The sequence below is a fragment of the Bos grunniens genome, chromosome 2 (assembly GCF_055505025.1).
Source record: "Bos grunniens cultivar Pamir isolate PY7600 chromosome 2, Bosgru_T2T1.0, whole genome shotgun sequence".
Lineage (NCBI taxonomy): Eukaryota > Metazoa > Chordata > Mammalia > Artiodactyla > Bovidae > Bos > Bos grunniens.
Genome location: NC_141166.1, coordinates 5,745,252 through 5,766,698, shown reverse-complemented (window position 1 = coordinate 5,766,698; position 21,447 = coordinate 5,745,252). Strand labels below are relative to the sequence as shown.

At 46.4% G+C, this 21,447-nt stretch overlaps 1 protein-coding gene across 1 annotated transcript in view; it reads right to left on the bottom strand.

Annotated features, from left to right (window-relative positions):
• ALPL (alkaline phosphatase, biomineralization associated) overlaps nucleotides 1–19,179 on the bottom strand; it is an 87,080-nt gene extending 67,901 nt beyond the window's left edge. Inside the window, exon 1 of the mRNA XM_086327177.1 lies at nucleotides 18,557–19,179. The gene's annotated coding sequence lies outside the window, so the exon portion shown is untranslated. The remainder of the gene's footprint in view (nucleotides 1–18,556) is intronic.
• Nucleotides 19,180–21,447: the final 2,268 nt, after the last annotated feature.

Genomic DNA, 21,447 nt, shown 5'->3' with positions numbered 1-21,447 from the left:
GCAGTTCCTGAGTTCCAGAGCCCCGGCTCGATAGCTGTGGCTCGTGGGCTTAGTTGCTCTGCAGCGTGTGGGATCTTGCCCATTCAGGATCGATCCCGAATCTCCAGTATTGGCAGGCAGGCAGATTCTTTACCACTGAGCCACCAAGGTAGCCCCTACCTGAGCTTTTGAGCAGTGCTCGACAGTCCTTCCCAGGACCAGCTCTAGCTTCAGCCCTAGTCCCAGACTTGCCCCCTCCCCAGTTCCGCCCGCCGCCTGCTCCATGCCACCTTGAGCCTCATCCTGGCTCAGCCCTCCTCTTCTCTGTCTCAGGCCGGGTCTCCCAGGCAGTGCTAATCCAAGCTTCCAGCTCATCTGCAGTCCCAGCCCCCTCGCGCACCCCCCGGCAGTCAGCCCTGTGCCCAGTACCCTAAGAAATGACCAGAGAGTGTCCCCCAGCCCCCGCTGTACTTAAAGGAAGCCTTCCTCACAAAACCCTGGGGCGCCCGCCCTGTGAGAAAACCCCATTGTCTGAGGAACAATGTCTCTATTTTCTCCTATATTTCTAAAGGGACTTGTGAGCAGGCTCCAAGTTCCAAGACAGAGAGTGTTGCTTCCTATTCTCAGCCCTGGAAAAGGCTGCAGGCCAAAAGGAAGGGTCAAGGCTGTCTGCTGGGGGCTGGATTCCAGAGATCAGAGCGGATTCAGGCAGGCCCAGCCATAGCAGTCCCATGGCATTTCCAGAATGGAGACAGGAAGGAAGGCATCCCAAATAAGTAGGAAGAGAGCTTGTACCCAGGGTGGTGGAGAGATCTCCTCCCCCGCTCCCCCCACCAGGACTTGGATCCCCTCTGATAAAGTCTTCCTGAAGATTCATCCATGCTCCTGGCCGTCCATCCCTCTCCCTGTCTTCAATGGACACATCTGAGATGGGCCTTGGAGATGCTCCCCCGGGGGCTGTATCATTTTTGCCTCCCACTTCCTGTTAGATGCAAACTTGAGGGCCCAAGAATACTTTAGGGCTTGGACGATGGCAAGCTGATATTTGGCAGCTTGGGGATTTCTTTAGCAATGTTCTGAAAGGCTTATGGCTCTTATAGCAAATAGATCAGACACCTGCTAAGCCTACAAAATCATCCCCAAGAAAAAGAAATGCAAAAAGGCAAAATGACTGTCTGAGGAGGCCTTACAAATAGCTGAAAAAAGAAGAGAAGCTAAAGGCAAAGGAGAAAAGGAAAGATATACCCATCTGAATGCAGCGTTCCAAAGAATAGCAAGGAGAGGTAACAAAGCCTTCCTAAGTGAACAATGCAAACAAATAGAGTAAAACAATAGAATGGAAAAGACTAGGGATCTCTTCAAGAAAATTGAAAATACCAAGGGAACATTTCACATAAAGATGGGCACAATAAAGTACAGAAATGGTATGGACCTAACAGAAGCAGAAGATATTAAGAAGAGGTGGCTAGAATACACAGAACTATCCAAAAAAATCTTAATGACCCAGATAACCACGATGGTGTGATCACTCACCTAGAGCCAGACATCCTGGAGTGCAAAGTCAAGTGGGCCTTAGGAAACATCACTATAAACAAAATCAGTGGAGATGATGGAATTCCAGCTGAGCTATTTCAAATCCTAAAAGATGATGCTGTTAAAGTACTACACTCAATATGCCAGGATATTTGGAAAACTCAGCAGTGGCCACAGGACTGGAAAAGATCAGTTTTCATTCCAATCCTAAAGAAGGGCAATGCCAAAGAATGTTCAGACTACCACACAATCGCACTCATCTCATATGCTAGCAAAGTCATGCTCAAAATACTTCAAGCTAGGCTTCAGCAGTATGTGAACCGAGAACTTCCAGATGTACGAGATGGATTTAGAAAAGGCAGAGGAACCGGAGACCAAATTGCCAACATCCGTTGAACCATAGAAAAAGCTAGAGAATTCCAGAAAAACATCTACTTCTGCTTCATTGACTATGCTAAAGCCTTTGACTATGTAGACCACAACAAACTGTGGAAAATTCTTCAAGACTTAGGAATACAAGATCGTCTCACCCGCCTCCTCTGATACCTGTATGCTGGTCAAGAAGCAACAGTTAGAACTGGACATGGAACAATGGACTGGTTCCAAACTAGGAAAGGAGTACTCAAGGCTGTATATTGTCACTCTGCTTGTTTAACTTATATGCAGAGTACATCATGTGAAATGCCAAGCTGAATGAAGCTCAGCTGGAATCAAGATTGCCGGGAGAAATATCAATCACCTCAGATATGCAGATGACACCACCTTATGGCAGAAAGTGAAGAGGAACTAAAGAGCCTCTTGATGAAAGAGAAGAGTGAAAAAGCTGACTTAAAACTCAACATTCAAAAAATGAAGAGCATGGCATCTGGTCCCATCACTTCATGGCAAATAGATGGGTAACAATGGAAACAGTGACAGACTTTATTTTCTTGGGCTCCAAACTCACTGCAGATGGTGACTGCAGCCATGAAATTAAAAGACACTTGCTCCTTGGAACAAAAACTATGACAAACCTCTCTCTCTGTCTTTAGTCGCTAAGTCGTGTCCGACTCTTTGCAACCCCATGGACTGTAGCCCGCCAAGCTCCTCTGTCCATGGGATTCTCCAGGCAAGAATATTGGAGTGGGTTGACATTTCCTTCTCCAGGGGATTGTCCCGACCTGGGAATCGAACCCGGGTCTCCTGGATTGCAGGCATATTCAACTGAGTTATGGGGGAAGCCCATGACAAACCTAGACAGTGTATTAAAAAAGCAAAGACAATACTTTTCCAACAAAGGTCCATCTAGTCGAAGCTATGATTTTTTCCAGTAGTCAGGTGGAGGTGGTGGTTTAGTCACTCAGTCGTGTTCGACTCTTGCAACTCTGTGGACTGTAGTCTGCCAGGCTTCTCCATCTATGGAATTCTCCAGGTAAGAATACTGGAGTGGGTTGCCATTTCCTTCTCCAGGGGATCTTCCCAACCCAAGAATCGAACCCAGGTTTCCTGCATTGCAGGCAGATTCTTTACCAACTGTGCTATCAGGGAAGCCCCTGCAAACTGTGGACATGAGGCAAACTAGAAATATCTCTCTAAACTGGCTATGACATGAAAAGGAAGAAGCCATCCATTAAAGGGAGGACAGGAGGCTGCACTGAGCCCAAGGCCAGTTGTCAGGAGACGAACAGCCACAGGACACTTGTAAACACAAAAATGTGGCAAAGTCTCCATGCATTTGTTGTTGTTCAGCTGCTCAGTCATGTCTGACTCTTTGGCGCTCCATGGACTGCAGCACACCAGGCTTTCCTGTCCTTCACCATCTCCCGGAGCTTGCTCAAACTCATGTCCATTGAGTCGGTGATGCCATCCATCCATCTCATCCTCTGTCGTCCCCGTCTCCTCCTGCCTTCAATCTTTCCCCGCATCAGGGTCTTTTCTAATGAGTTGGCTCCTCGCATCAGGTAGCCAAAGTGTTGGAGCTTCAGCTTCAGCATCAGTCCTTGTAATGAATATTCAGGACTGATTTCCTTTAGGATGGACTGGTTGGATCTCCTTGCAGTCCAAAGGACTCGCAAGAGTCTTATCTAACACCACAATTCAAAAGCATTAATTCTTCGGCGCTCAGCTTTCATTATAGTCCAACTCTCACATCCATACATTCCCTGGTGGACCAGTGGTTAGGACTTGGTGCTTTCAACCAGGGCCTGGGTTCAATGTCAGGTCGGGGAACTAAGACTCTGCAAGTCATGTGGCATAGTCCCCCCCAAAATCATCTCAAAGATTGCTTCATGGAATGTGCTTAGGAGGGACCTGAGGAGTCTTCAGTTTTATCTCCTGCTAAGTCCCCCGCCTGCTGGCCTGTGCTTACACTAAATATAGCTGAGCGTGGAGAATTCCACTTTTTGGCTGGAATCCTGGGCTTACTGTCAACTTGGACCACAGGCCTCAGGTCTAAATTGCCTAGTTTTTCTTTCTCTCCTTTCAACCTGTCCAATTTCAAAGGAGTCACGCACGTCTCTTTCTTGTAGGAATTTATTAATGACTGCAAGAAATGAGCAGCCTCCAAAATCCTGAGATTTTCCCACGAGTTTCATAAAAGAGCAGCCTTGGAGGCCCCTGGTTTGAATTCCAAGATTCAGCAGACTCCGACCACACTGACTCCTTCACCACCAGCTATTTCAGAATAACCAACTTCCCAGCCAAAAATCCCTGTTCCACCTGTGCTGTATTGCCCTCCTCTGCCCCGCAAGTTCTGCACTGGAGTATCTGTGATTTGCAGCATCCTACCTCAGGTCCCCGTTTGCTCATCAGTTAAGTTGTAAATAAAAATATCTGGGCTTCCCAAGTGGTGCTAGTGGTAAAGAACCTGCCTGTCAGTGCAGGAGACATAAGAGACATGGGTTCAATCCCTGGGTCAGGAAGGTTCCCCTGGAGGAGGGCAGGGCAACCCACTCTAGTATTCTTGCCTGGAGAATCCCATGGACAGAGAAGCCTGTCGGGCTACAGTTCATAGGGTTGCACAGAGTCAGACACGACTGTAGCAACTTAGCACACACACACACACACAAATAACAAAATCTAATTTGTCGAACTTTAAAAAAATTTTTTTAATTTATTTATTACTTATTTTTGACTGCTCGCAGGCTTCTCTTCTAGTTGTGTCTAGCAGGGGCTACTCTCGAGTTGCGATGCATGGTTGCAATACTCTATAGTTGCGATGTATCTAGTTGAGATACAACTTCTCCTTGTAGTGGCTCCTTTTGTTGAAGAGCACAGACTCGAGGGCATGTGGGCTTCAGTAGTTGTGGCACACTGGCTTAGTTGCCCCGCGGCACGTGGAATCTTTCTGGACCAGGGATCAAACCCCTGTCCTCTGCACTGGCAGGCGGATTCTTAACCACTGGACTGCCAGGGAAGTCCTCAAACCAGTTTTGAAACTAAAGGAAATTTATTGGCTCATGAAACAGGCAAGTCTACACATGGGAGAGGCTTTTATCCTTGGTGGCTCGGTGATGTCCTAGGACCTGATTTCTCTCTCTTTTCATTTCTGAGCTCCTTTTGGCCCCGTTTGCATCCAGGGGAAGGTTCCCAGATGATCACCTGCAATGTATCATCAAAAACATGGAAATCTGTTTCCCCAAACACACACAAGTCTTGGAATTATCTCATGGACCAAACCTCCACTGTTGTTCAGTCCCTAAATTGTGTCTGACTCTTTTGCAACCCCATGGACAGAGCTCACCAGGCTCCTCTGTCCTCCACTATCTCCCAGGGTTTGCCCGATTTCATGTCCCTTGAGCTGGTGATGAATCTAACCATCTCATCCTCTGCCACCCGCTTCTCCTTGTCGTGGCAAAGGGACTTTCGTAACTCAGTGCAGTGATGAGCCACACGGTGCTGGGCCACCCAAGATGGACAGGTCACGGGGAAGAGTTCTGACAAGATGAGGTCTACTGGAGAAGGAAATGGCAACACACTGCAGTATTTTTGCATGGAGAGCCCCTTGTATAGTATGAAAAGGCAAGCCTCCTTCATGAGCTCCCTAAACCAACCACCCCAGATCAGATCAGATCAGTCACTCAGTCATGTCCGACTCTTTGCGACCCCGTGAATCGCAGCACGCCAGGCCTCCCTGTCCATCACCAACTCCCGGAATTCACTCAGACTCACGTCCATCGGGTCAGTGATGCCATCCAGCCATCTCATCCTCTGTCGTCCCCTTCTCCTCTTGCCCCCAGTCCTTCCCAGCATCAGAGTCTTTTCCAATGAGTCAACTCTTCACATCAGGTGGCCAAAGTACTGGAGTTTCAGCTTTAGCATCATTCCTTCCAAAGAAATCCCAGGGCTGATCTCCTTCAGAATGGACTGGTTGGATCTCCTTGCAGTCCAAGGGACTCTCAAGAGTCTTCTCCAACACCACAGTTCAAAAGCATCAATTCTTCGGCACTCAGCTTTCTTCACAGTCCAACTCTCACATCCATACATGATCACTGGAAAAACCATAGCCTTGACTAGACGAACCTTTGTTGGCAAAGTAATGTCTCTGCTTTTGAATATGCTATCTAGGTTGGTCATAACTTTTCTTCCAAGGAGTAAGCGTCTTTTAATTTCATGGCTGCAGTCACCATCTGTAGTGATTTTGGAGCCCAGGAAAATAGTCTGACACTGTTTCCACTGGTTCCCCATCTATTTCCCATGAAGTGGTGGGACCGGATACCATGATTTTAGTTTTCTGAATGTTGAGCTTTAAGCCAACTTTTTCACTCTCCTCTTTCACTTTCATCAAGAGGCTTTTTAGTTCCTCTTCACTTTCTGCCATAAGGATGGTGTCATCTGCATATCTAAGATGATTGATATTTCTCCCGGCAATCTTGATTCCAGCTTGTGTTTCTTCCAGCCCAGCGTTTCTCATGATGTACTCTGCATAGAAGTTAAATAAGCAGGGTGACAATATACAGCCTTGACGAACTCCTTTTCCTATTTGGAACCAGTCTGTTGTTCCATGTCCAGTTCTAACTGTTGCTTCCTGACCTGCATACAAATTTCTCAAGAGGCAGGTCAGGTGGTCTGGTATTCCCATCTCTTTCAGAATTTTCCACAGTTTTAAGCTAATCCAGGCCCACCCGTAGAGACAGGATAAGGTCCCAGCCTACCCACCCTGCTCGGAAAGGCCAGGAGGGGGTGGGTGACGGGGAGGTAAGTCACAAATGTCTCCCCCACGTGGCTCTAGGACTTAGGCGAGTACTCACACACTTGCATTTATGGGCTCTATACTTGGCACTTTGGAATAAATAATAATAAAAATATTTTATATGGATACAGTAAGGTATGTTTTTAAAGATATAAATCATCTCGGTTCACAGTAGAAACTCTGAATCCAAAAAAGAAAAAGTAAATTAAAATACCCTGTAGTTTTATCACACAGAGCGAATCCATTTAACACTTTGGTATTTCTCTTTCACAATTTACTTATTTTTTAAAAAATTATTTGTTTTGGTTGACTTCTCCAGATGTTAGTGTTGGCACACAGGATCTTTAGTTGAGGCATGTGGGGGTCTCAGCTCCCTGACCAGGGGTCGAACCTGGGCCAAATTTGTACCAAATAAGAAATATACTGGGCCCTGGCAGTGAAAGCCCAGAATCCTAACCACTCGGCCACCAGGAAACTATTTTCCCCAACTTAAAAGCAAAACAGGACTTCCTTGGTGGTCCAGTGGTTAAGAATCCACCTGCCAAGGCAGGAGTCATGGTTCGATCCCTGGTCTGGGAAGATCCCACCTTCCACAGAGCAGCCAAACCCGTACTCCACAGTAAGAGAAGCCGCTGCAGTGAGAAAGCCGTGAGCCACAGGAAGAGCAGCCTCCACTCTCTACGCTGGAGAAAGCCCGTGGGCAGCAACAAAGACCCCGTGCAGCCAAAAATAAATAGAATCAATAAACCATTTTTTTTTAAAGCAAGACAAAATAAAACAAAAACTCAAAGAAGGGGATCACAGGAGATGTATGAAACAGCCTACCTTCAGGTAAGATTTTCCCCAGTGTCTCAAAGCATCCGCCTCCAATGCGGGAGACCTGGGTTCGATCCCTGGGTCGGGAAGATCCCCTGGGGAAGGAAATGGCAACCACTCCAGTATTCTTGCCTGGAGAATCCCATGGACGGAGGAGCCTGGTGGGCTACAGTCCATGGGGTCGCACAGGGTTGAACACGACTGAGCGACTTCAATTTCAGTGATGTATTCAGGACGTGGCTTCTCTCCCTTACGGAGAAAAACCCAAAGACTCTGTTTCTCTGGCTTAATACATACACATTTTTACAATCCCATCCAGGGTTTGCAGCCCTCTGAATGTATTATCCTATCTTCTCCTCTGGGTGGGGTTATTATGAGCCCCATTTTACAGACAGAAAATCAGCGGCTTGGCGGTCAAGTCAGGAGCAGGTGGCCAGTGTGCAGTTCCCAGCCCAGGCCCCTAGCCGTGGTGGCTCACAGCCTCCGAGTGGAGACAGGATGCGCGGCTGGTCATGAAGGAAGTGTCCCAAAAGTGATTCTGGAAGGGGAGTGACCACATGCTGCACCTTCCCAACAGTCTCGTCCCCTTTCCAGCCTCTTCCGAGGTTGCAGAGGTCTCTGAGCACTCGGAGGAAGGAAGACCAGTGGGTTTAATGTTTACCCGCCCCGAAGTGCAGTGTCATGGAAACCCGGGGAGTCCGGACTTTCCTTCTACTTCTGGGGGTGGGGGTGGACAGGGCAAGGTGTCAGAGTGCAATCCCTCCACCTCAGATGCCAGCTCCTCCTGCTTGAGTTTTCTGTGTGGATGCAGGGCTGGAGTGAGCATACGATTGGGAGGGGTGTGCTCAGAAGGCCCCCAGATAAGCCCCCAGCTCCCAGAGGTCTCAACTGAAAACTGTCATAATGGACAGCGGCCCAGACTCTGAAGCCCGCTCCACGGGCTTACCTGGTGGCTCCGTGGTAAAGACCATCTGCCAAGGCAGGAGACACGGGCTTGATCCCTGATCTGGGAGCAACAAAAACCCTGCCTCACAACTGTTGAGCCTGTGCTCTAAAGCCTGGGAGCCACAACTACTGAAGCCCGTGTCCCAGAGCCCCTGCTGCACACCCAGAGGAGCCACCGCGGTGAGAGGCCTGCACACCGCAAGAGAGCAGCCCACACTCACTGCAGCTAGAGAAAACCCACGAAGCGATGGAGACCAACAGCCGCCAAAACGAAATCTTGCTCCAGGCCGATTCATGTCAATGTATGGCAAAACCCACTACAATATTAAAGTAATTAACCTCCAATTAAAATAAATTAGTTAATTAAAAAAAAATAAAACAGACTTATGATTACCAGGAGGTAAGGTGGAGGAAGGGATAAATTGGGAGATTGGGATTGACATATACACAGTACTTTATATCGGCTTGGCCAAAACGTGCATTTGGGTTTTCCATTAGATGTTATGGAGAAATCCAAACGAACCTTCTGGCTAACCCAATATATAAAATAGATAGCTAATAATGACCTACTGTGTAGAATAGGGAGCTCTACTTAATACATTATAATGGCCTATGTGGGGAAATAATCTAAAGGAAAAAGAGTGGATATGTGTACGCCTGACTCACCTTGCTGTATTGAAACTAACGCAGCATTGTAAATCAACTGTATGCCAATAAGAAATTTTTTAAGTGTTCCCAGGTATAGATTCTCAAAATAATGTAAAAATAAATATCAACTGATTAAAAAAAAAATCTTGCTCCACTAGCTGTGTTCAACCTTGAGCAAGTGAACCTATCTGTGCCTCAGTTTCTTTGACTGTGAAATGGGAATAATAATGCACACCCCCCACAGAGCTGTTGAGGGGTTTAAAATCCATATAAACCCCTGGGGTGAGTGGCACACAATAAACATTCAATAAGTATAATTATTATTTTATTGTACATGTATTAATGAGTGTTCTACTTGCCGGTAATAGAAAACCACTCCTGCTGGATGAACAGAAAAGAGGCATTTATTAAAGGGAAGATTGTCCATGACAGCCAAGGGCAGGAAGGCAGTCGGTGTTCCAGAAGCGACTGGAAGCAGAGATTTTTTCCCCCCCCTCAGGGAAGATGTTTAAAAGCCTTTGTATTCCTACTGAAATAGAGCTGCTACACAATAAAAGTCTCAGATGTATAATAAAGCGAGTCACAATTGTTAAGGGTTTTACTACGTTTATAGTTAGTGTCAAATATTGGTTGTAGTCCTTGTGCTGCACAGTATATCTTTGTGCTTTATATATAGTTGTTCGCACCTTTTAATTCACTCCCCCTTTCTTGCTCCTTCCTGCTTCCCTCTCCCCTCTGGGAACCACTAGTTTCTTCTCTATATCGGTGAGTCAGTTTCTCTTTTGTTATATTCACTAATTTGTTTTATTTTTTAGATTCTACATATAAGGGATATTAAACAGTATTTTTCTTTCTCTGTCTGACTTGTTTCACTAAGCTTAAGACCCTCCAAGTCCGTCCATGTTGTTGCAATGGTAAAATATCATTATTTTTTTATGGTCGAGTGGTATTCCATTGTATATACACACCACATCTTTATCCAGTCATCTGCTGATGGACACTTAGGTTGCTCTGTTGTAAACAATGCTGCTATAAACATTAGGTGCTGGTATCTGTTTTGCTGAAAGTTTCACTTTCATTTCGGGTTCGAAGGATTTGTATACAAAAGAAACCACTTGTTAGACACAGATAGACAACTTTAATATTTAATAAAGGATTGTTTAACTTAATTTCAATATGCAGTCATTAAAAGAAAATGGAAATAGAAACAATAGAGAAGAGGAACAGCACATACATCACCAAATTGGGTCGACCAACATCCAGAACTAAACAGAGTGATGGGAAGTCCCGAGTCGCAGCCATGTGGAGTCCCCGTCGGGAAGGTCCCAGGCAGTCCATTCACTCCACAGGTGAGACTTCAAATTGCAGTTTTGGGGGTTCCCACTTAAGACCCCAGACTGCAAACTGATATCATCATCAGTTTGTGCAAAAATGCAGCTCTGGTTTTTCTTCAACACTTTTACAAGGCTGTTTGTTTCATCTTGTGAGATTTGTTGTTGTTGTTCAGTCGCTAAGTTGTGTCGGATTCTTTGAGGCTCTTTGAACTGCAGCACACCAGGCTTCCCTGGCCTTCACTGTCTCCATGTCCACTGAGTCAGTGATGCCATCCAACCACGTCATCTTCGGTCGCCCCCTTCTCCTCCTGCCCTTAATCTTTCCCAGCATCAGGGTCTTTTTCAATTAGTCAACTCTTCCCTTCAGGTGGCCAAAGTATTGGAGCTTCAGCACCAGTCATTCCAGTGAATATTCAGGACTGATTTCCTTTAGGATGGACTGGTCGGATCTCCTTGCAGTCCAAGGGACTCTCAAGAGTCTTCTCCAGTGGCGCAGTTCGAAAGCATCAATTCTTTGGCGCTCAGCTTTCTTTATGGTCCAACTCTCACATCCATACATGACTACTGGAAAAATCATAACTTTGACTATATGGACCTTTATCAGCAAAATAATGTCTCTGCTTTTTAATACACTGTCTAGGTTTGTCATAGCTTTTCTTTCAAGGAGCAAGCAACTTTTAATTTTATGGCTGCAGTCACCGTTTGCAGTGATTTTGGAGCCCAAGAAAATGAAATCCAACCCTGTTTCTGCTTTTTTCCCATTTATTTGCCATGAAGTGGTGGGACTGGATGTCATGATCTTTGTTTTTTGAATGTTGATTTTTAAGGCAGCTTTCCCTTATTTAAAATTAATTAGTTTATTTTAATTGGAAGGTAATTACTTCACAATATTGTGGTGGTTTTTGCCACCACATAGATGCAAATCAGCCACAGGTACACATGTGTCCCCCATCCTGAACCCCCTCCCACCTCTCTCCCCACCCCATCCCTCTGGGTTGTCCCAGAGCACCGACTTCGAGTGCCCTGCTTCACGCGTCAAACTTGCACTGATCATCTATTTTACATACGGCAACTTGTACATGTCATGTACACTGAAAAAATACATGTCTCAATGCTCTTCTCTCGTATCATCCCACCCTCACCTTCTCCCACATAGTCCACAAGTCTGTTCTTCGGCTCTGTCTCTTTTGCTGTCTTGCATATAGGATTGTTGTTACCGTCTTTCTAGATTCTATATACATGCATTAACATACTGTATTGGTGTTTCTCTTTCTGACTTGCTTCACTCTGGAGGCTTCCTTCACAAGAGGCTCCAATTTCATCACCTCATTTGAACTGCCTCAAATGCGCTCTTTTTCAGCTGAGTGCTGTTCCATTGTTATGTGTACCACCACTTCCTTATCCATCGATGCACACCTGGTTTGCTTCCACGTCCTGGCTGTTGTAAACAGTGCTGCAGTCAACACTGGGGTACACGTGTCTCTTTCAGCTCTGGTTTCCTCAGTGTGTATGCCCAGCAGTGATTGCTGAGTCGTATGGCAGTTCTATTTCTAGTTTTTTAAGGAATCTCCACACTGTTCTCCATAGTGGCTGTACCAGTTTGCATTCCCACCAACAGCATAAGAGGGTTCCCTTTTTTCCACACCCTCTCTAGCATTTTTTGTTTGTAGACTTTTTGATGGCAGCCGTTCTGACTGGTGTGAGATGATACCGTATTGTGGTTTTGATTTACATTTCTCTAATAATGAGTGATGTTGAGCATCTTTTCATGTGTTTGTTAGCCATCTGTATGTCTCCTTTAGAGAAATGTCTGTTTAGTTCTTTGGCCCACTTTTTGATTGGGTTGTTCGTTTTTCTGGTATTGAGCTGTGTGAGTTGCTTGTATGTTTTAGAGATTAGTTCTTTGTCAGTTGCTTTGTTTGCTATTGTTTCCCCCCATTCTGAAGACTGCCTTTTCACCTTGTTAAGCCAGCTTTTTCACTCTCCTCTTTCACCCTCATCAAGAGGCTGTTTAGTTCTTCTTCAATTTCTGCCATTAAAGTGGTATCATCTGTGAGTCATAGGATTTCCTTAAACCCTGGGGTGATTGGCCAGGCCTCCAGGGGCTCAAGAATTTGGAGACCCACTCCCTTTCTTATCTAAAGTGCTGCATGACTAGCTGTGTTTGCAGGCAGGGATGGAGTCTGGGCAGTGTCCAGACAGTTCAGAAGCAAGGTCAAAGGTCTACTCTCCTGTTTCTGAAGTCTGAACTGGACTATCTCCATTTTAATTTCCCTTCTTCTGTGTACATGCATGCTAAGTTGCTTCAGTCGTATCCTACTCTTTGTGACCCCATGGAGTATAGCCCACCAGGCTCTTCTATCTGTGCAATTCACCATGCAAGAATACTGGGGTGGGTTTCCACTCCCTTCTTCAGGGGACCTTCCTGACAAGGGGATCAAACCTTCATCTCTTGTGTCTCCTGCACTGCGAGCAGATTCTTTACTTCTGAGCCACTGGAACATTATCTTTTTGAATTAGTGTTTTCTTTTCTTTCTTTCTTTTTATTTTTTCCAGATATATATCGAGGAGTGGAATTTCTGAGTCATGTTGTAGTTGCTGTTTGGTCGCTAAGTTGTGTTTGACTCTTAACGACCTCATAGACTATAGAACACCAAGCTCCTCTGTCCTCCATCTTCCAGAGCTTGCTCAGGTTCGTGTCCATTGAGTCAGTGATGCTATCTAACCATCCATCCTCTGCCACTCCCTTCTGCTGTGGCCTTTAATCTTTCCTGGCATCCTGGTCTTTCCTAATAAGTTGGCTCTTCCTATCAGGTGGCCAAAGTACTGGAGCTTCAGCTTCAGCATCAGTCCTTCCAATGATTATTTAGGGTTGATTTCCTTTAGGATTGGCTGGTTTGATTTCCTTGGAGTCCAAAGGATTCTCAAGAATCTCCAGCACCACAATTTGAAAGCATCAATTCTTTGGTGCTCAGTCTTTTGATGGTCCACCTCCCACACCCGTACATGACTACTGGAAAAACCAGAGCTTTGACTATATGGACCTTTGCCTGCAAAGTGATGTCTCTCCTTTTTAATATGCTGTCTAGGTTTGTCACAGCTTTCCTTCCAAGGAGCAAGCGTCTTTTATCTCATGGGTGTAGTCACCATCTGTAGTGATTTTGGAGCCCAAGAAAATAAAATCTGCCATTACTTCTACTTCTGAGCCATAAAGCATTAGGTTGGTGCAAAAATAATTGTGGTTTTGCATTGTTGAAATTTGCTATTTTATATAGGAATATGTTCTGAAATAAATGTGGTTATGTTCTACATCATTTTAATGTGTGTTTCTTACTTTATGTCTTTTGCTAAGGACTTAATACTTGCTGTGCATTTTATGTTTATTTTAGGCTAGGGAAATAATGTTAGACAAAAAGCAAATTTGAGCAATTTTCTTATTCGAATTCAAAATGGGCTGTAAAGCAGCAAAGATAAATTGTAACATCAACAACACATATGGCCCAGGAACTGCTAAGGAACGTACGGTGCAGTGGTGGCTCAAGAAGTTGTCCGAAGGAGATGAGAGCCTTGAAGATGAGAAGCGAAATGACCAGCCATCAGAAGTTGACAACGACCAGTTGAGAAGATCATCAAAGCTGATGCTCTTACAACTACACGAGAAGTTGCCAAAGAACTCAACATCGACCATTCTACAGTCAGTCAGCATTTGAAGCAAACTGGAAAAGTGAAATAGCTTGATAAGTGGGTATCTCATGAGCTGACTGCAAGTCAAAAAAAATCATCATTTTGAAGTGTTGTCTTCTTTTATTCTATGCAGCAAAAACAAACCATTTCTGGATCGGATTGTGACACGCAATGAACAGTGCATTTTATATGACAACCGGCAATGACCAGCTCAGTGGTTGGACTGAGAAGAAGCTCCAAAGCACTTCCCAAAGCCAAAGAAAGGTCATGGTCACTGTTTGATGGGCTGCTGCCCGTCTGATCCACTACAGCTTTCTGAATCCTGGCACAACCATTACATTTGAGAAGTATGTCCAGCAAATGAATGAGATGCCCCGAAAATGGCAACTCTTGCAGCCAGCGCTGGCCAACAGAACGGGCCCAATTCTTCTCCACGACAGTGCCTGACTGTACATAGCACAACCAGAGCTTCCACAGTTGAACAAATTGGGCTACGAAGTTATGCTTCATCCACCATATTCACCTGACTTCTTGCCACCCAACTACCACTGCTTCATGCATCTTGACAACTTTTTGCAGGGAAAATGCTTCCACCACCAGCAGGAGGCAGAAAAGGGTGTGCAAGAGCCCCTCAAGTCCCGAACCGCAGATTGTTATGCTATAGGAATAAGCAAACTTATTTCTCATTGACAAACATGTGTTAATTGTAAAGGTTCCTACTTTGATTAACGAAGATGTGTTCGAGCCTAGTTACAATGATTTAACATCCACAGTCCGAAACCGCAATTACTTTTTCACCAACCTAATCGTTCTATTTTGAGTTTTTTGAGACACCTCCATACTGTTTTCCAAAGTGGCTGGCTGAAAGCAGGGATTTGATCAGTCACCGGTTTTAGGCTTTCAGACCATTTTTAGACTTCGTTTCTTCTCCCTGTACTCACTTCACTCTCCTCTCCCTGTAAGCCCACTCTCTATTCTTGCCAGTCTTTGCAGCAGGACCTGACCCCATCCCCTAGGGCTTCTAGCAACCCCATTGGGGTGTGGCAGTGCCAGTGCCCAGGAAAGAACGGGATCGGTCCCCTGGGCACATGTCCACTCCTGGTCCGATCAGCTGTGGATGCTTGGTCACGCAGGGCCAGCACGGCAGCGCATAAGGAACTGAGGACTGGCTTGTGAGGGCGTCTGGACATGCAGCCGATGAAAGGCTGCCATTCCACTTTCTTCTGTTGCAAACCACCTTCACCCTTTGGTTCTCAGACTGAGAGGACAGCCTCTCATCACTGCTCTCCCGGAGAGAAGACGCGCTTACTGAGAAGGCCTGCCTGCAGCGCCGCCATCCCAGGTGAAGCCCCGCCCTGGCACCTGTCACCCCAGGGAGCTGTGACGGCATGGCCCTTCACACACAATCACATCCCTTCACACACACACACACACACACACAATCACACACAGCCCTTCACACACACACACACACACACACCCCTTCACACACACACACATGCACAATCACACATATCCCTTCACACACACACACACACACACACACTATCACAACACAGCCCTTCACACACACACAATCACACACAGCCCTTCACTCACACACACACACATAATCACAACACAGCCCTTCACACACACACAATCACACACAGTCACAACACAGCCCTTCAAACACACACACGCACAATCACACATATCCCTTCACACACACACACATGCACAATCACACACATCCCTTCACAATCACACACAGCCCTTCACGCACACACACACACACACAATCACAACACAGCCCTTCACGCACACACACACACAATCACAACACAGCCCTTCACACACACACACACAATCACATCCCTTCACACACACACACACACAGTCACAACACAGCCCTTCACAAACAATCACACACAGCCCTTCATACACACACACACTCACAGCACAGCCCTTCACACACACATACACACAATCACAACACAGCCTTTCACAATCACACACATCCCTTCATACATACACACACACAGTCACAACACAGCCCTTCACAAACAATCACACACAGCCCTTCACACACACACACAATGACACACATCCCTTCACACACACACACACACACAATCACACACATCCCTTCACTCACACACACACAATCACAACACAGCCCTTCACACACACACACACACACAACACAGCCCTTCACTCACACACAGAATCACACACATACCTTCACACACACATACACACAATCACAACACAGCCCTTCACACACAATCACACACATCCCTTCATACACACACACACAGAATCACAACACAGCCCTTCACACAGAATCACACACATCCCTTCACACACACACACACACACAACACAGCCCTTCACTCACACACAGAATCACACACATACCTTCACACACACACACACAATCACAACACAGCCCTTCACACACAATCACACACATCCCTTCACACACACACACACAATCACAACACAGCCCTTCACAATCACACACACACACAATCACAACACAGCCTTTCACAATCACACACATCCCTTCATACATACACACACACAGTCACAACACAGCCCTTCACAAACAATCACACACAGCCCTTCACACATACTCACACACACACACTATCATAACACAGCCCTTCACTCACACACAGAATCACACACTATCACAACACAGCCCTTCACACACACACAATCACACACATCCCTTTACACACACACATAATCACAACACAGCCCTTCACACACACACACACACAATCACAACACAGCCCTTCACACACACACACAATCACACATATCCCTTCACACACACACACACAATCACAACACAGCCCTTCACAATCACACACACACACAATCACAACACAGCCCTTCACAAACAATCACACACATCCCTTCACACACACACATACAATCACAACACAGCCCTTCACACACACACACATACACACACACACTATCACAACACATCCCTTCACACACACACAGAATCACACACATCCCTTCACATACACATAAACACACACTATCACAATACAGCCCTTTACAAACAATCACACACATTCCTTCACACACACAATCACAACACAGCCCTTCACACACACATGCACTACCCCAATACACTCCTTCACATACACACTAACACAACACATCCCTTCACACACATACATGCACTATCTCAACATACCCCTTCACACACACACACACAATCACAACACAGCCCTTCACACACACACACACCCATATCCCTTCACACACATACACACGCACTATCACAAAACATCCCTTCACACACACACTAACACAATCACATCCCTTCACACACACACACACACACACACACACTAGCCCAACACATCCCTTCACACACACACACGCACACCCACATACACTATCCCAACACATGCTTTCACACACACACACACGCACACACTCACACTCACATATCCCTCTGGACACAGCTGATCAGCTCAGATTTGGCCAATACCTAGACTTGTCCCGTGACTCCATGATCAATCAGAACCGCTAATGGGAGGGCAACTGTTGACCATGAGAGAGGAAAGCTCGGGTTCTCCTGGGACTTCCATGGGATCTGAGGAGGTGAGTGTGCCCACTGAACGAGGGGAGAAAGGAGCAGTTGATGAGAGATCAGAGAGGAACTGAGATAAGAGAGACGTGGACCCTAAGGCACTGGGCAGGTAACTTCAGTCTCCAACTTCCCAGTTCCCATGTCTCTCATCAGAGGGGCCTGGCTGTGGTAAGGTTGCCTTGTTTCCTGGGCCCATGGAGATCCCTGAAAATTCCAATTACAGCCTCACAATTCCCTCCATCCAAATTTTTGTTTCAGGTCACCAAAAATGCCTTACTCAGAAAGATTAACTTCCTTATTTCTCCCTAAAATGAACCACAAATTATCCAACTTCCTTATTTCTCCAAGGAGAGAAGATGCAACCAGCCCACCCCCTTGTTCCTCCTGCTTAAAGCGTCATGGACCTCTGCGCCCGGAGAGTATACCAGAAACATCCATTTAAGAACACTTAGAACAATGGCTGGCACCACAGTGCTCTGCTTGTCCCAATGCCACCTGACCTCCCCCAGGAGGGAGGTGGCAGAAAGCAGATTTCCTAAAAAGGCCTGTAGGAACCATCATTACAACCGCAGCCCCAGAGGGTGGGCATGGCATCCCTGGGGACAGTATGTGAAGGTCCCCAGAGTGCATGGCCCTTCTCCAGTCCCCACAGCTGGGCTGGTCATGGCATGTCAAAGATGAGCCAGAGTAGGACTTTGAGAAAAATGATTCCTGCAAAGCACCGGTGTTGGTGCTCCTGCACTTAACTAGCTTCAGAAGCTGTTCATAGACCAGGCAACCATTCACTGGGAGGAAGGTGGGTCAGAGTCGGTCACAGAGCTCCCTCTCTTCCCACCACGTCCTTACCTTGTGAAGTAGCTCACCCCAGTGTGTGCTCAGTCGCTCAGTTTTGTCTGACTGTTTGCGGCCTCATGGACTGTAACGCACAAGGCTCATCTGTCCATAGAATTTTCCAGGCAAGAACACTGGGGGTGAGTTGTCATTTCCTCCTCCAGAGGCTCTTCCAGACCTGGGGACTGAGCCTGCAGCTCTTGGTCGGCAGGCAGATTCTTTACCACTGTGCCACCTGGGAAGCCCTGCTCAACCGAGAGCTGATTCCAGCTTCCTTTCTCCTCCAGCAAATCTGAAGATTTATTCAAATTCAGGAAAGCGTCTTTCTTTGTTGGTAAAATTTATTTCGTTATTTATTTCCAGCTGTCCTGGGTCTTTGTTGCTGCGCAGGCTCTCCTCTAGTTATGCAAGCAGGGGCCGCTCTAGTTGTAGCGAGCAGGTTCTAGTTGCCCTGCGTAGTTTCTCACGTTGCAGAGCAGGGGCCCTCGGGCTCACAGGCTTCATCAGTTGCTGTTCCCAGGCTCTAGAGCACAGCCAATTGTTGTGCCATGCGGGTTTAGTGCCCCCATGGCACGCGGGATCTTCCCAGAGCGGGGATCCAACCTGACTCCTGCGCTGGTGGGAGGATTCTTTACCACTGAGCCCCTGGGGAAGCTCTCAGTGAACACTTGTTTTGAACCCACTGTGTGCTATGACCCGCCTATAATTAAAGTACACACACACTAATCCCTTCTTGGCAGGATACACTGTTAACACCAACATCTTATTTCCTTATTCGTGAAATGACAAGTTTGGGCAAGACATGGTCTCTGGCCCCGCCTTGCTCTGATAGTCTAGAAATGGAATGTCTCATGGCTACCGTGTATCATGATAACGGATGGTGCATGAGTTTCTTCCTTATTCTTGGGCCATTTTCTACATCTGTGTCCTGATCTCTCCATGTCCCCAGCACAAGAGGGTCTTTGTGGAGTAAAGTGATAATTGCTTACTGAAAACCCGGTTAATGCCAGGGAGATAAGACAGGTCCCTGTCCGGTTGGCGGAAAGGCGGGTGTCAGCCCGACAACATGGAGTGAGCCTGACAGGCGGCGTGTCCACACTGAGGGCCGAGGGGCAGCGGCAGCCCCTGGGCCGGCCGGGCCGCGCTCCCGCCACCCACCCCTCCACCCCACCCTCCCTTAGCAGCTAGTGATTAGGCTAAAAAGATGTGCCCAGGGTGCCAGAAGAGTAGAAATCCCCCCCAATCCAAACAAAACTCAAGAGCAAAAGTTCATTTCAGGGACTTCCCACGTGGTCCAGTGGTTAAGATTCTGCATTTCCAAGGCAGGGGGCACTGGTTTGATTCCCTGATCAGGGAACTAAGATCCCCTATGCTGCTTGGTCTGGCCTAAATAGATAAATGATTTTTAAAAGTTTATTTGGACGATCTCATTCAAAATTCTACAATCAGTAAATTTCAAATATGGAAGCATAAACTAGTTTTAACTTTGGCATACGTGTTAGGTGTTTGCGGTTTAATGTTATTTATATTTCAAATTGTGGTGCTGGAGAAAACTCTTGAGAGTCCTTTGGACAGCAAGGAGATCAAACCAGTCAATCTCAAAGGAAATCAACCCTGAATATTCATTGCAGGAAGTGTTGTTGAAGCTGAAGTTCCGGTACTTTGGCCACCTGATGTAAAGAGCTGACTCATTGGAAAAGACCTTGATGCTGGGAAAGATTGAGGGCAAGAGGAGAAGGGGGCGAAAGAGGATGAGATGGTTAGACAGCATCACTGACTCAATGGACATGAATTTGAGCAAACTCTGGGAGATAGTGGAGGACAGAAGAGGCTGGCGTGCTGCTGTCTATGGGTTTGCAAGGAGTCAGACAAATCTTAGTGACGGAACAACAGCGACAAATATTTCTAATTCCATGGGAAGAGAATAGTAAGGGCTACCACAGTGCTCAGGCAGCTAAGGTCTGAAATGGGCCCTGGTGCTGGGGGTTGGGACTGCAACCTTGGAACTGGTGGCCCTGGGGCAACACTTTCTCTCTCCGTGGGTAGCCGGCTCTTTTTTCTTATCCCTAGTTGTTGGTGTTCAGTCGCTCAGTCGTGTCTAACTCTTTGCAACCCCATGGATTGCAGCACCCTGGCTCCCCTGTCCTTCACTATCTCCGAGAGTTTGCTCAAACTCATGCCCATAGAGTCAGTGATGCCATCCAACTATCTCATCCTTCCCTTCTCCTCCTGCCCTCAATCTTTCCCGCATCAGGGGCTTCCAATGAGTCAGCTCTTCACATCAGGTGGCCAAAGTATCAGAGCTTCAGCTTTAGCATCAGTCCTTCCAGTGAATATTTGGGGTTGATTTCCTTTGGGATTGACTTCTTTGATCTCCTTGCTGTTCAAGGGACTCAAGAGTCTTCTCCAGCACAATTTGAAAGCATCAGTTCTTCAGTACTCAGCCTTCTTTATGATCCAACTATCACATCCATACATCACTACTGGAAAAACCATAGCTTTGACTAGATGAACCTCTGTGGCAAAGTGATGTCTCTGCTTTTTTAATACACTCACTAGGTTTTTCATAGGTTTTCTTCCAAGGAGCAAGCATCTTTTAATTTCATGGCTGCAGTCACCATCCACAGTGATTTTGGAGCCCAAGAAAATAAAATGTTTCACTGTTTCCATTGTTTCCCCATTGCTTTGCCATGAAGTAATGGGACTGGATGCCATGATCTTAGTTTTTTGAATGTTGAGCTTTAAGCCAACTTTTTCACTCTCCTCTTTCACTTTCATCCAGAGGCTCTTTAGTTCCTCTTCACCTTCTGCCATTAGGGTGGTGTCATCTACATATCTGAGGTTATTGATATTTCTCCCGGCAATCTTAATTCCAGGTGTGCTTCATCCAGCCTGGCATCTCACAT